Raw genomic sequence first — 14,983 nt, forward strand, 5'->3', positions numbered from 1 at the left:
AGGAGGGTTGCTTGTCGTGACATTGGATGTACATTGGGTGGGAATGTAAATGCATGCATACTGATTACAGACATGGTGTTGTTGTTTGAGAAATTGAATAATTTGCAGACAATATTAGAACTGTATGATGCAACAAAGAGTATGGATCTGAAAGTTAATGTATTGAAGACCATAGTTGTAACTGATAGGGAAATTAATTTGGAGATTTATTATACATAATTATGAAAGACCAAAGCAAGTAGGTGAATCTTTGTACCGTGGTTGAGTGTTTATTTAAGGTGGAAAAATGATGGAGAAATTTTAGGATGTGCCAATACTGGTGGAAAGGTAGAATGTGGTCTGTTGCAAGGAATGGATGTTGGTCAAAATAAGTGAAAAGAACTGTGTATAATAGCATCCTTCTGCCTACTTTATTATATGGAAGTTAAAGTACGATAATGAGGAGAAATAAATGTTACATCAAATGCACTGGGAATGGGTTACCTAAGAACTGCTTGTGATAAAACAAGAACATAATGAATAGATGATGAGTGAATGTGGATTGATATCAGGTTTCACACCAAGAACAGCAATAAATCTCAGTTCTTCAAAAACTCAGCCCTTCATTCAGTAACTATATAACAGCAAAAGCTTCGCAGACTCAGCATGGCTAGATAAATTGCTTTATGTGGAGTCCTTGGTGCTCTGAGCTTGGTGGTTTGCTTGCAGACATTTCATTACCCAATTAGGTAACATCATCAGCATGAGTGTGAGGTTTGCTCCCTGTTTATATGCAGTAGGTTGCTTTGCCAGTGTTGGTGGGGTGTGGTTTTCTCCTTGGTAGTTCCTTGATTAGGGTGTTGTTTTCTGCTTGATTGTTTGCCTGGTATTAATCCCTGCTTATCTGGGTGTTGGCTGCTGGAAGAGAATTGTTATGGTCTCTTTGTTTCCTTTTTAGCTTTTTTATTATCTCTTTTGATGGTCTGAATTCTCTCTGCCTCTATAGAGAGACTGTGTCTAAAAGATGTAATGGAAGAGGAACAAGTTCTACCTGATAAGACTGAGATTGAGTTGAAAGTGGACTTACAAATGATAGGCTACAAGAATGACATGGAAAAAGATGTTACACTGGACATAAAAAAGAAATCAGCTGATGTCTTAATAATTAAAAGGGATATACAAACAATAAACCAGGAGAATGACCTGGATAATTTTCCTGTATTGGATTTACAAAAGAGGCTTGTTAAAATTTTGAAGAATCTCGTGAGAAGGGACAAAGAAAAAATCAAGTTCTATGACATTATTTGAATGGATTAAAAATTAAGATTCTTAGAAGTAAAAGGAAGGAATATAAAGTTGGTTAATTTAATCAAGATTAAAATAGATATGTTGTTATTTCTGATAAACCTTAATGGACTTTTGCTGACTTTAGGACTGAAATGGTGATGCTTTATGGATTTGTTTACAGATAAGAGATGAGATCTTTTGTTGTATTTTAAGAAGAGATGATGAGTTACTAAAATTGTTTATACTTGTGATGAAGGTGTGAAGTCACTTCTTTATGTATTATTTTTTCTTTACTATATTCTTTTCTTTTCTTCTCTTTCTTTTTTCCTTTTCCCCCCTGCACCTTCTATTCTTTCTTTTTATTCTTCTTTTTTTAGTTCGTATTAGTTTTTTACTGCTGTAATTATAATCTTTAATAAAAATACTACCAAAAAGAAAGAAAAAAGAAAGTAACCTGACCCCACATTGTCCCGGAATTGACTCATCCTGACTTGTTCTCCATTCTAAAACATTTTTTAGGAAAACCACAGCTTTGCCCTGAGATTATCTGGCAGGGGAAAAACATAAATGCCAGATGTCATGAATACTTTTGTTTGTTTGTTTGTTTTTAATTAGAACATGTTATAGTATTAGATCATTATGAGGGGATGAAAATACCATATTGTAAAGGTTTTGATTTAGACTCCATGAAAAGTTTACTTAGGTGGCAGGTCTTCTCTGTTATGGCACCTGCCCTCTGCAATAACATTCCCCCAGAAGTTCAAGTTGCCCTGATATTTCTGTCCTTTAAAGGGGCTTTATAATCCTGGCTCTTTTTCCAGGTGCTAGGCTAGGAAGTATGTGCCCGGGGAGGAATTAAATCACTGTGTTAGTGTTTTAGTCCCTCAGTTTTTTGCCTTCTCCTTTTTCTTCTGTTTTTAAAAATAGTATTGAATGTTGCTTTTAACTTCTGTGCTGCCCAGAGTCATTATGACTTGGGTAGTCTATAAATGTCATAAACAAATAAACAAATAACCCATTATGAAAGGATAAAGTGAGACAAATTCATAGAAAACACTAAAGACATTTTCAAGGCATGTCATCTTTTAATCAAACTGTATGCTCTGACCACTTCTATTGCATTCCCAGTATTCATTTGCTCTGCAGGTTGATTTAGGCCATCACCCCTGCTTGTATTTAACGTATCCAGTGACTCTGCCTAGCAAATTAATACCCACCCACCTATCAATAGAGTCAACATGGGATGGACTGGGGGAAAAGACAATATATAGGGACATATTGCACATACACAGGTATATTATTTATAATCATTTCACTTTTGGGGGAAAAAAGCTAATAATAAGTAATACGTGGTTGATGAGTGAGATACATATGTGAGAAATGAGGACTAAAAATCTTAGTGGAAAAATTGTTTTCAACAAACTAAAAGGTTGGAATGCTAGCAATAAAGAAGGGACAATGAGAAGGACTAAGCTGGGAGAGGACAGGAATAGAAAATTGGGAGAAGTTGTGAGTTAAAACTCATGCCAAATCATTCCCATTCTGGGTCTGACATTTGTACTGAATTGGACACAGGCCTCATACCTAGCGAAAGACAAAAATTCCTTCACATGCACCCTTGATGAAAGAACCTATACAGAAGAAAGTAGATAGATTTGAAATATATGTTTTTAGCTCATAAAAAGGGTAATGTCTTCTTCAAGTTGAGCTCAATTCCACGTTACCCCAAAATGTTGTTTCTTGGTAGCAACATGGAAGTGGCTTGCCACACCCTTGTCTTCCAGGATGTTTTTTCAACTTCCTAGGTTGCCCTACAGCCCTGGGATTTCCTGTGGACTCCCATCCAAATACTAACCAGCCTGACCCTTTTTAGCTTTTTCATGATCAGCCAAGGCCAGCGAAGAGGTATATAACATGTCTTCTCCTTGATATGTAGAATGTTGAGACATCTTGATCCATGCCTTCCTTACCCAGTCACCTTGAGTTGCTTGGCACAGTGTGGGGGAACTGCATCATTGCAACTATTTCATTGCATGGGGAACACAATGGTCGAAGCATGCTGACATTTACAGGTGCCACTCCTTCGAATCAGATTGTGAGAGTAGGGTAGCAAAAGAGTGTGCATCATGCTCAAAGTAGCAGTATGAAGAGAAAGCTGTAAACCATTGTTACATCTCTTCAGGTATTACTTCCTTCACATGGCTGCATATGTGGGTTTGGAGAGTATCAAAGCTCAGAACTTGGCTCTTCATGGATTTAATCTTTTGTATTTAAAGTTCCTTGACATTTTGTTACTGAACTGGCATGACTAAGCCCAGAGTTGTCAAGTGTAGACTTCTGAACATTCAACACTCATCTTTGTTGGACCCTGTGATCAAGGTATATTTTAAATTAGAAAATGCATTTTAATTATCCTGTTTATAATATCAGGCTCTGGGGAATTCAGGTGCATACGTTGGTCGAATTCAGATGCATGAGTTGGCTTTGTTTCAGTCTTGGGGTGTTTCCTGCTATACAATGGCAATGTGTTGGGGAAGCTGCTGCCAATGTTGACGTTCTGTAGCAGCTTCACTGCATATCTGCATTCCTATGTCCACACAAATCCCATTGGTCAAGCCTTCTGTACATATTAGAAAGGATCTTATGATTGGTGGGTGTCTTAGAAATCTTCACTTTTACCATACACAGATCAAGGCTTGTCATTTATATGTAAGACCTGGTTAATAATTCATTAAGAAGTTTAATATTGCATTATTCATAATCTACCACAAAGGGCATATTATACAAATCGGTTACAACCAAACTCAAAAGTTAAAGATAAAGCTTTGGGGGAAGTTGCTATAGTTTCTAGGAGTAGTTTTCTAATGATAAGAAAGAAACTAGTTACTCTGCTGTATCCAAAGATTGCTAACTATTTATTTACACATTTATTATCTGTTCTATTCTGACGATAAAGAATGAGTTTGAACTATAAAAGCTGAGCCTGTAGGAAGTCCCATCAGTCTCTCCACACTTCTGCTGTCATCCCTATTGTACAGGGAAACATTATTCAAACGGCAGGCTCCGGACTCCCAGGTAACTGGGGACAGCAGGACATCAAGTATATTCTTCATCGACCTTTTTGTTGTGATGGGAAGAAGTGGACTAACTTTGCTTTCATCTTGCTGGGTCCTCAAATCACCCAGTAGGTGGATTGGCCTTGGCCAAACTCTGATAGAACATTGCCCTTTGCAGTCATAAATTTTCCATCTCTCCGACAAGGGTGCTTGGTTGTTGTTGTTTTTTTAATTCATTCAAAACTTTGTTCAGCTTGCCTTTTAAAAGATTTGATGCATTTTCTAAAATTAAATCAGATCAACAATGCCAGACAAACAAAATAAACCAGAGCCATTTAAGGAAATTCTTGGATGCCATGAAAGAAGTATGTGACCCCAATAATTCACACATTTTTATTATTGAGAATTTAAGATTAACAGACAACATTTGGACACATTTGCTCTGGCCATCAGACTCCAAGCAAGCAGTGTTTTGATGCCAAATGTAATAGGAAGGAATCTTACTGAGAAATTATGCTATGCATTCAGTTCTTTTAAAGTGTGTTACGTATTGCACATGCCCTAGTAATTTGCCTAAAGCTAGTTACTGTTGTGGTGAAAGATGAAGCAGGGACTTCCTAATTCCTGTTCAGACATTTTCTTGAATACCAAAGGTTTTGACCAATCTAGAGGATGGGGCTCATATGCCAGTGTCACACCCTACATCTACTGTAGTTACATTCTTCTTACAGCTCTGATCCTTCCTCTTCCCAGTCTCTCCACATTAAACTGGGAGCTTACGCTGAGATTTGTTTTGTCTGAATATGAGTTCAGCTCTTTGGGCAGTCCAGAATCCTACTGAAGCAGACTTTCAAATAAGGTAGAGCATTTCTATATGAAGACTTTTGTGCTGAGTCAAAAGCAGCTCTGGGGCTCTATGGGCTATGTTCAAGAGCTGAAACTGTTTATTTTTTGCTCAGGTGCAGTATATTTGCAAAACAGCTAATATTCAAAAGCCAAAGAGACTTTGTTGAGCTTATAGGTGATCCCATTTTTGGCCTCACCATGCTTCCCAGCAACTGGCCTTCAGGTCTTTCAAGCAGGGAGGTGGCATGGTATCTACTCAGATTCCCCTCCTAGGAACCATTGGGATATTTTTGTATAGGACCAGACGTCTGCCCACAACATGAAGTAAGGACATGGTAGGGTAGGGGTGCAAGCAAATATTTTTATTTCTCTTTTGCATGGAGTGGAGGTGAAAGATTTTTTTTTTCTTTGCTGTGGGTTCTTCAACAATTCAGGGCATGGCAGCTCTTTTTATTCCTTATTCTCACTGTTTCAAGGTTGGTGGAAGGGAATATGTGTCCTCTTCCCTGTTTTAAGGAACTGTGGAGTGGGAACAGTGACAGGGTGCAAGAACCCATAGAGACCTATACTTAAGTTCAAATGAACATGTTCCATTTCCATGTCTTTTTCCTGGTGGAATATGGAGAGGTCCAGGAAAGCAAGGAAAGGAGCGGGCAGCCAGAGCAGATGCAGAGGGTGAAGTGGAGCCAATGTGAGTGGCCTTGTCCTCTTTGCAGCTTGAAAGACCCTCATCTATTCAGGCACCTGGTCAGAACTCTCAGCAGTTGCCCTCTATGGGTGAAATAACCTTCCAGGCCTTTGATCACACTCAGGACTTTTCCATTTTCCTTCTACTTTGCAGTCCCCCTGCAGCAGATTTTGAAAGCGTCAGGGGCCTCAGGAGGAGGGGAGATTACCCTCTGTTTTGTGGACAGGAGGTTTTTTTGATCACTGGGAGAAGTTAAGGAGTAAGCTGTTAGGTATATAAAGCTTGTGTGAATTGGGTACAATCCTCTTGGGATGTGCAAATTGAGTCAAAAATTTGATTCTGCATATGCAGAACCTTTTCTTACCTGATACTGATTAGATTGTTCAGACCAATCCATTGAATCAAAGCAATACATCAAATCATCAGAGCTTCATTGAGTCAGTGAAGATTTGCACAGCTCTAGTGTATACCCAAGATAAACAGGGGCATACACATATGAGCAATTCCTCTATCTTCACATGTGGTAGGGATAAATACATATCTATTTATTTTGTTTCCTTTGATAAAGCAAATTGCAAGACTATCTCACAATAATATTAAATAAACTCTTCTTTGATTTTCCTCATGGCATGAAACATGAAAATAAATGCATAGTACTAATAAGCAAATTTATAATCTGAATCAAGCTATTACAAAGTAGTTAGAATTGGGAGATGTGAGTTGGTCAAATTGATCACACAAGATCCTTTTCCTTTCTAATTCTTTATTTTAAAATGTCTGAAAACAGAGATGTCAACATGAGACCTTGAGGCAATGTTTCTTAAAACTGGAAAAAAGACAGCCGACAGTGGAAACTTTCTGGTGATATATCAGTTTATTTATGTATAAATAATATTTATAGCCCACCCCACATTTGTCAGCAAAAACTGGAAGCCATTTTGGCTATGGTTAGGCTAAAAAGGGCTAGGGTTAATGTTAACAAAAGAGAATTTGGCAAAGAAAAGCTAGTCACTGTTACGCACTGAAAAATCAGTTTTTTTCTATGGGGAAATATTAACACATTCAGTGGTACCATCAGACAGAATAGACTGTAAACAAGGTGAGATGACTGGTGGAGTCTATTTCTTTAAAAATGCAGACTGTTTCACACTTCTTATTTTGATTGTAGGACCACCACTAACTTTTTGGAATAATGGCAAGCCACAAATCATCCTCATGGTTCAAGGTTCTCCTGAAATGTGAATCCCAAAATATGGCTTTATGTCTGCTTATCTGAAATTACTGTCAACTTGGTTAGTTTAAAATTTAGTAATTTCAGGCGCTAGTTCTGTATGTTCCCTGCCCAACAACATTTGGGTTTAAAAACAAAAACAAAATCCCAAAGTATCTGTACTGCTTATCATTTATATATACGGTGACTATATTTTCTTGGAAAAAAGTAAAGGACAAACCTGACAAAGGGGTAAATCTGAAAGAGGTTCATAAGGATAAAAATTTGTAGTAGTTTATGTTTATAACTTTGCTTTACAAAGGAAAATTCAAGAGTAAAACCAGGAAAAACTTTACAAAAATGCATATTCTAATAAAAAAGTCTAAAATCAAACAGTATATTAAGTTAATTTTAAGACGACAATTCAATTTCCATATTTTCACATGAACGTGAAAATCTGTGCATTAAGTGGTACCATTTGTATGGTAAAAGTTAAATCTCCAAAGTAAGTGACAAAAGTGAGATTTTGAAAAATAAATAAATCTAAAGGACAGTTTTCTGAAATAAACGACTGTCCCTTATAATAAAGGTCACTGTATCTGTGTAGCACCTCGGAGGTGTTCAAAATACTGCTTATTATTTTGCAATAAACTCTAGCCATAGACACGTAGTTCAAAAAAGTGCAGACTTTTAAGTTGATCTCAACTACATGGACACATCCATAAAACAGAAGGAGTCTGACAGCACCTTTTCTAACACATTTTATTAAAAGGCATACACTACAGCTCACTTCATCAAATGCAGTGGAATGGCTAGACTGATGTAGGGTTTAAATTGGGATGGTGGGGAGGGGGAAGGAGGGGAAGACAGAAGTTAGGGTGGTTATGCAGATGCAAGTTACATGTGAGATAGATTACGAGTACCTTTTCAGTTAGCAACTGTAATGTGTTAAAAACCCATTGTGTTTGTTCAGACTTTCAGGAATAGTATGAAGCCTTCTGATATATGTGAATTCAACAATCTCTTGCTCAATTGTGCTGGTGAAGTTCCTTTGTTCCAAGACGGCTATTTTGAGTTCTGTAATGGAACGTCCTCAGAAGTTTAAATGCTCTGAAGGTACTTTGTCCTCATCTTGAGTCCTAATGTCATACTTGTGTCCACTACAGTAATCTGTTAATTTGGTCTGTTTATCCTATGTAGAATCCAGAGGGGAACTTCTATCAGATGATGGCATGAATCACATTAGAGAAGCCCATATGAAGAAACTTCTAATATTGTGTACAGTATAAAGTTGTTGTGGCCTGTGATGGCACTGTCAGTATAAATGTGGGGACAAAGTAGACATCTGGGTTTGTTGCCAAGTCTTGTTCGGAAGTTAACAACATTGTTCTGTGGCTTTTTTTTGCTTGTGAAATTCTATTTCAGCGTGGGTGGCTGTCTGTATGCAAGTATGGGCCTGCCTCTCAGTGCCTGAAAAAATGCAGCGTCATTGTCAAGTATGGGTTGTAGTTTATTAATAATGCATTTGAGTGGTTTGACCTGTGAGCTATAGATTACAGCCAGTGATGTTCTGTTGTTCTGTTTTTGTGGCCTGTCATTTAATAGGTCCTCTCTGGCAATCAATCTGGCCCTACTGATTTGTCTGTTGCTCTTGTTGGCTGGGGAGTTCAGCATTCTGAATGCCTGGTTTAATTTCATCAGTTGAGCATCACTGTCAAGTGGGTCAGAACAGATGTGGTTGTAGTGTAAAGATATACATGATAGATTTGATGGTATGTTCTGGATGGAAGCTGGAAACTTGTGGGTATGCATGGCAACCCATAGGTCTTCTATATAACATAGTGTTCATGTGTCCATTGTGTAGTTTTACTGACATGGAGGAAGTAGACTTATTCTGTAAACAGGTCAAGGCTAATGGTGGGGTAGGAGTTGTTGAGAAATTTGATAAGAGGTTCTTTTCCATGGGTCCAGATGATGAAAATGTCATCAGTGAATCTCAAGTAAAAGTGGGGTTTCAAGAAGTAAGAGTTGTGAAAGCATTCTAAGTCAGCCAATATGCCCATGACTCTGCACTGATTTGCAAGTATGTGTTATTGCCAAAGATGAAGCAATTATGTACCCATGTAGTTTTCTCAACAATATTAAAGAAGTAGTTGCCATTGTCTTCTTCCAGAATGTTTTTCCCAAACTAACCTACATCTCTAGGATTTCTTGGTGATCTCCCAGATGTATTAATCAGCTGTGACTTTGACTAACTTTTCAAGATAACCCAGGCTAGCTAAATACTGCCATCTGCTGTATTACTGCATTTATACTGACCAGCAAGACTGCCTAAGAAGGTAGCTTGCTTATGGCTATCAAATGAGTTAAGAGCTTCCTGAGTTCCATCATACATTATCCATGAGTGTGACTTTCTTTCTTCTTTTCCATTTTGCAGCTTTCCCTTCTAAATCTGCTCTGCAGCAACTTGGGAGCACAAGGGAGAGGAAGAAGGAGGAAAAAAATAATTCTATCAGCGGTGCCCATATCTTTGACAAGCAGACATATTCAGTAATAACCCCTCAGTCATTGCTGAAGCATTTTGCTACTATGCTGTATCAGTTCCATTCCATGGAGATTGGTAGAAATTTTTCAGATGATAGATTTGGATTTTATTTTAGTCACTGAAACCACAGTCCTAAAAATATAAACCTAATTTAGGACCAAGTAAAAGGATGAATTGTATTTATGCTGCTGCTTCTAAGCATTTTTGTAGATTGTGTCAACTGTAGCCTGTAATTTATTTTTATTTGTTTATTTATTAATATTTAATTTAATCTTTTATTGGATTTGAATGCCACCATATCTGAGCAGACTCATGGTAACTTACTGAATCACAAAACATCCACAGTGTAACATAAAATGTAACCATCCACAGTACAACTTAAAATAAAAACAATAAAAATCTGTGAGACAGTAGGTATAAATAAAATATCTACAATATCTACAATAAATGACCCACATTTTAAAAGTAAATACTGACAATTAATACCTGCAATAACATTCTGATACAACTATTACCTAACAATATTATCACTCTGTACTAATATTCACTCTTTCACTAATATTAAAGCAGCACGTTGACAGTTATATCAGCTCTCAAAGGCCCTCTGAAACAGCTCAGTCTTTACCATTTTCTAGAAGGCCGCCAAAGTTGGGGCTAATCTGATGTGTAAGGGAAGCCAACCAAGACTTGCAAACAGTGAGAGACCACTTGGAGCAATCACATCAAAAAGCTGGGTTGTCTCCTTTTGCCAGCTGTTCACCAGATTCTCAATGGATCTGCCTACCAGATTGCTGGAATTCTCTCAAGCACCTGCTGGAATCCAGAGGAGTCCTGGGTGACAGGCAATCTCACATAACCATGAAATGATCCGATCACAGCAAAGGGCTCAAAGAGATGCCTCCATATACAGATCATTTAACAACTGCTCCAAGACAAATTAAAGTTTGAGATATGACCTCCCGTGTGTATTGGGCCCGTATTAGCTTGGAACAGCCCATAGTCACTAATGAAGCCATAAAATCCCGTTATCCCAGCCACAGCTCCTGGGGTATTAAGACTGAATCACCCAACATTAAGAAACAAGGGACTGCAACACAAGGCATGAGATGGAATTCTGGAGCCCAAGTACAGATCCCACCAGGTAGCGGGTTGCTGGTACACAAGTAGGATTCTCAGCTTGTTCCTATGGCCTGAGTTGACATTCAAGCACTCACATTCTGAAATCTGAGGAGCAGAGACCTTAGTTGCTAATTGCACTTTTAAACAGAAGACCATATTCTGAACCAGTGCATTTTACCTCAGAGGAGTTTTAGCAGATTAGTAGGGGATAGACCTATCTGCTGGTATCTTCTATTAATCTCCTGAACCTTCTCTAATATGTGAGATCACAGCAGACCTAGTATTTAAAAGCAGACAACAATAAATACTAAATTAATGACTTTAATAAAAAGTACAATAAAAAGCTGTATTAGTTCAAACTGGTCATATGGCTCTTCCTGTGGTAGCTCTTCATTTAGTGTACCTGGAATAATATATTTAGGATTTGATTGATAGGTTAACTACGTTGCAGTAGCACCTAAAAGGTATTTTCAATAACACCTCATCAGAATGGAGTATGCTTTCCAAAATGAGACCAACCTTCGACCTGCAACCATTATTTTGGCCATCAGGTCAACAGTTGCTTCCCAGAACATCAGCAATTGTCTTTCTCCTGATGTCAGCAGACTCTTGGAACATTATACAAGGATAATTAAGTGATGAATAAGGGTCAGCCTGGACAAATAAATCAATTGGATAGTTTGAACACAGACTGATTGAGCAAAAACAAGGAATTCTGCCATGCCTGTTACCACGGCCCTTGATGGTAACTGACTTTGTTAACATTACATCTAAAGGCAGCAAGTGGGAAAGCTTTGTGAGGAATCAAAAGCTGAGCAAAGAGACATGGGCTTTAATTGTTCAGCTTTATTTCTGAAATAAAGACATGCAGGGCATCAATTTCACTGACTTTAATGGAACACAAACTTGGAACTATTCTTCAGAATGCTAATTGACTTGGATTTTTAAAATATGCCTTTCAGACAGCAAGGATACAAATTTTCTGTTGCCATAATCAAGGATTAACTGTGGGACTTGATAAGTGCAACATCCAGGATAATGTAAATTTAGGTTTAGGTGGGAAAATACTATTGTATAAATTCACCAGATGGCCTGTTTTTAAGCTTTCATATTCAAACATTCCAGCAATCAAGGTAATTAACTTATGCAGAAGATTCTGTTGTACACAAGGGATAACAAAGCAATACTTTAAAATAACATTTAAAAATACGGAGGAGACCACTATTTTTTTAGACATCAAAGTCTACATAGGAAGTAAAAAATACTTTGGAAATTTAGCACCAAATGATACAAACTGAATCTATGATCCAGAGAGACATCAGTGAATATTATAATTTTAATTTGCTAAAATCACAACACCTTTATTTATTTTTTTTAAGTATTTTAATAGGCTAAATCCATTATCAGTCTCATCCTGTTAAAGAGTTCCTGGTTAGACTGCAGATAGTGCTGAATGTCTATTGGGATTATTTGTGTAACTGAATCAAGGTAGCTGAAACCTGCATCACCAGGTTAGGAACAATTGATCTGCTCAATTCTTGCAAGTGCTGCATAGAAACTCCCAGTGCCCAAGCCTGGTGTGTACTGTGTGTGCTGTGAGCCAGCTTTATTATGAAGGAAGAAAGGCAGCTTGCTAGGGCATTCTCACCGTTCTGTCCCCACCATTCCACTTTTCCACAGAAGAAACAAAGCTGACCCTACTTTCAAATGGAGAATTGGCATGGAGAAAGCTGAACTGGGGCATTCCCTAAGAATTAACTACCGTATTTTAATCTTACAATCTCTGAATAAGTCAGTAACTCAAATTATGTAGCTTTGGCTAAAACATATCAGATTTTTCTTCACAAAATTTACCAGAGCTGGCCATCCTTCTAAAATACTTAGTTGGTCACTGATTGTTTCTGGAAGTAATTCTTATATTATTTTATGATATAAAATATTATATTTATTATAGTATTTCATTATATTTCATTATTATTATTTTATGTGGCTTTCTAATTTCTTATCTTCATCCTGTAGTATTTGCTTGTTCATTTCTCTTCCCCCTTCTCCTATTTTTGATCTTCCTTCTTCATATACTGTATCATCTAAGTTTACTCTCTCTCCATGAATGTGTATATGTGTGTGTTTACGTACCTGTGTGGTCTTAGCTCTTACTAGAGCATACTTTTTCTTTCTCTTCTTGGCCTCGCTTCCCTTTTAAGCTACTAATGTTCTGAAATATTGACCTCACACCATATGTTCTTTCTTAGTATCATTCTTTTTATTTCTCTGTACTGTGTGCTGCCTGAAACTCTCTTCCCCTGTGGATTCCATGGTTTTTAATCCTTCTTTACTTATCTTACAAACATGTTTTATTCCTGCTTTTCTGTCAAGAACCTGCTTGTTCTTCCTTGGGCATGGTTTAGCACATTGTTCTTCTACTCTCCTAATAGCTGTGGTTTGATATATTTTGTTATTTTGTGGACCTATGGATAGTGCCAGGTCTCTTTTAATTTTAGAAAAATTAAAGCCACATAAAAGAAATGAATTATGTTCATGATTCCTTTATCAAAAATGATCTATTGGTAACTGTCATTCCAGCTTCTATGATGGGAACACTCTGCCTCAAGATTTCCTCATATTCCAGGAATACATGTATGGCAGGGCAAGAAAAGAAGAAAAGGGCAAATTAAGAGCCCCCCAGTTTCCTTTCCCTCGCTCTCCATACTACCAGCTCTTACTGTACTATGTATTAACACAGGCCCCCAAATCACTTATCTAGTATTTACAGTTCTGGAATATCAAGATTATTGTAAATAGGTTTCCTCCATGCCAAACACTCTCTTTTGAACAACATTTATCTTTACAATGTAAAAACAACATGCATTTCTGCTGACGTGGCTTGGTTTTGTTTTGTTTTTTCACTGTGCTTAGAGCGGTACCTTTGAATATTTCTTGCTTGCTGGCTTTGGGGCTGCAGAAATGTTCCATTGGATTAGTTATTTATCAGGGTCGTCTTCCGTAGAATTTGCTGATTCATTTTCCAAATGGAAATGTTATTGTGAAAGTATATCAGTGTTAAAATGCTTAAGCATAAGACAAGAATGTGAGCACAAAACATTTAACATCATTATCTGTAAGATATCATAGGATGCGTGGATTTGTTTCCCTGATGAACGTGTACAGAATCTATGGGAAACATATCTATGCATTCTCATAAATTACTAGCATTTGCTAAGAAAGATGTAATGGATGATGGTGAAAGATGAAGGGGGCTTATATACCATAACCAATCAGCTTTTTTCTTAAAGGTCAGGACTTTCTGTCGGGTCCACTTGAGGTTTTGATTCTGCCTTTGCGCTATTCATAGGCACAATGGAACCGTCACTCTCAGCAACGGCGTCCAGATTCACTGGCTCCACTGCTCACAGGGTAACACACAATATTTCACAGCCACAAAACAATTCTGTGTCTGCATAGGCAAACCATATGATTACCATGGGGAGCAATATTGACACATCCTACTGAGCTCTCTTAAGGAGATCCTTAAAAGAACTGGACTTTTGAAAGACGGAGAAGGCGGCCTTGCCATTCTTCCCTATTACTAAGTTACCAAATAGCATTTTAATGTTTGGTCTTTATAGGCCAAACTTTGATGCAAATGTCCCCATCTCCCATGCTCTCCTGCACACTCCTGCTTCTCATATTACTGGTCCTTGACAGTTGTACTGCTTTACAAACTGTCTCAGGTCAGTCAGAAGGTAGCTTGATAGATATTAGCAAGAATTTAGTAGCATGACAGCTAGCCTCCTTCATTTTCCCCCTGTGAGTGTTTTATCATAGCATATGTGTTGTTCATTTATATTTCCAAGATAAATCCCAACACCGGCAGGAATTTATGAGACTATGCTGCTTGTCTTTTGGAGACTTCAGCACTGAGAATCAGGTTCCCTTTACACAAAAGCAGGTTGAGTTGCATGCAGAAATAACTCATGAGAACCTCAAAGTATTCAATCTTAGGCAGTAGTGAAAATCTAATTTAAAATATGTGAGTGACTATATAACCATGGCAGGAAGGGTAAAACTAAGGGCTAGTTAACAGCTATAGGCATCTCTTGATCTTTCATCTCTTAATTGCTCAGTATATGATAACTTTCAAGTAATATGAGAGCTGTCTCCTTTGAACATTACTAAGACATTGATATAAGAACATAAGAAAAAAAAAACTCTACTGGATCAGGCAAGGGCACATATAACAATCTGTATCACGC

This window comes from Python bivittatus, unplaced genomic scaffold (genome assembly GCF_059951505.1).
Source record: "Python bivittatus isolate LINGU-HERP-01145 unplaced genomic scaffold, Pbiv_v1 ctg000020_np1212, whole genome shotgun sequence".
Taxonomy (NCBI): Eukaryota; Metazoa; Chordata; class Lepidosauria; order Squamata; family Pythonidae; genus Python; species Python bivittatus.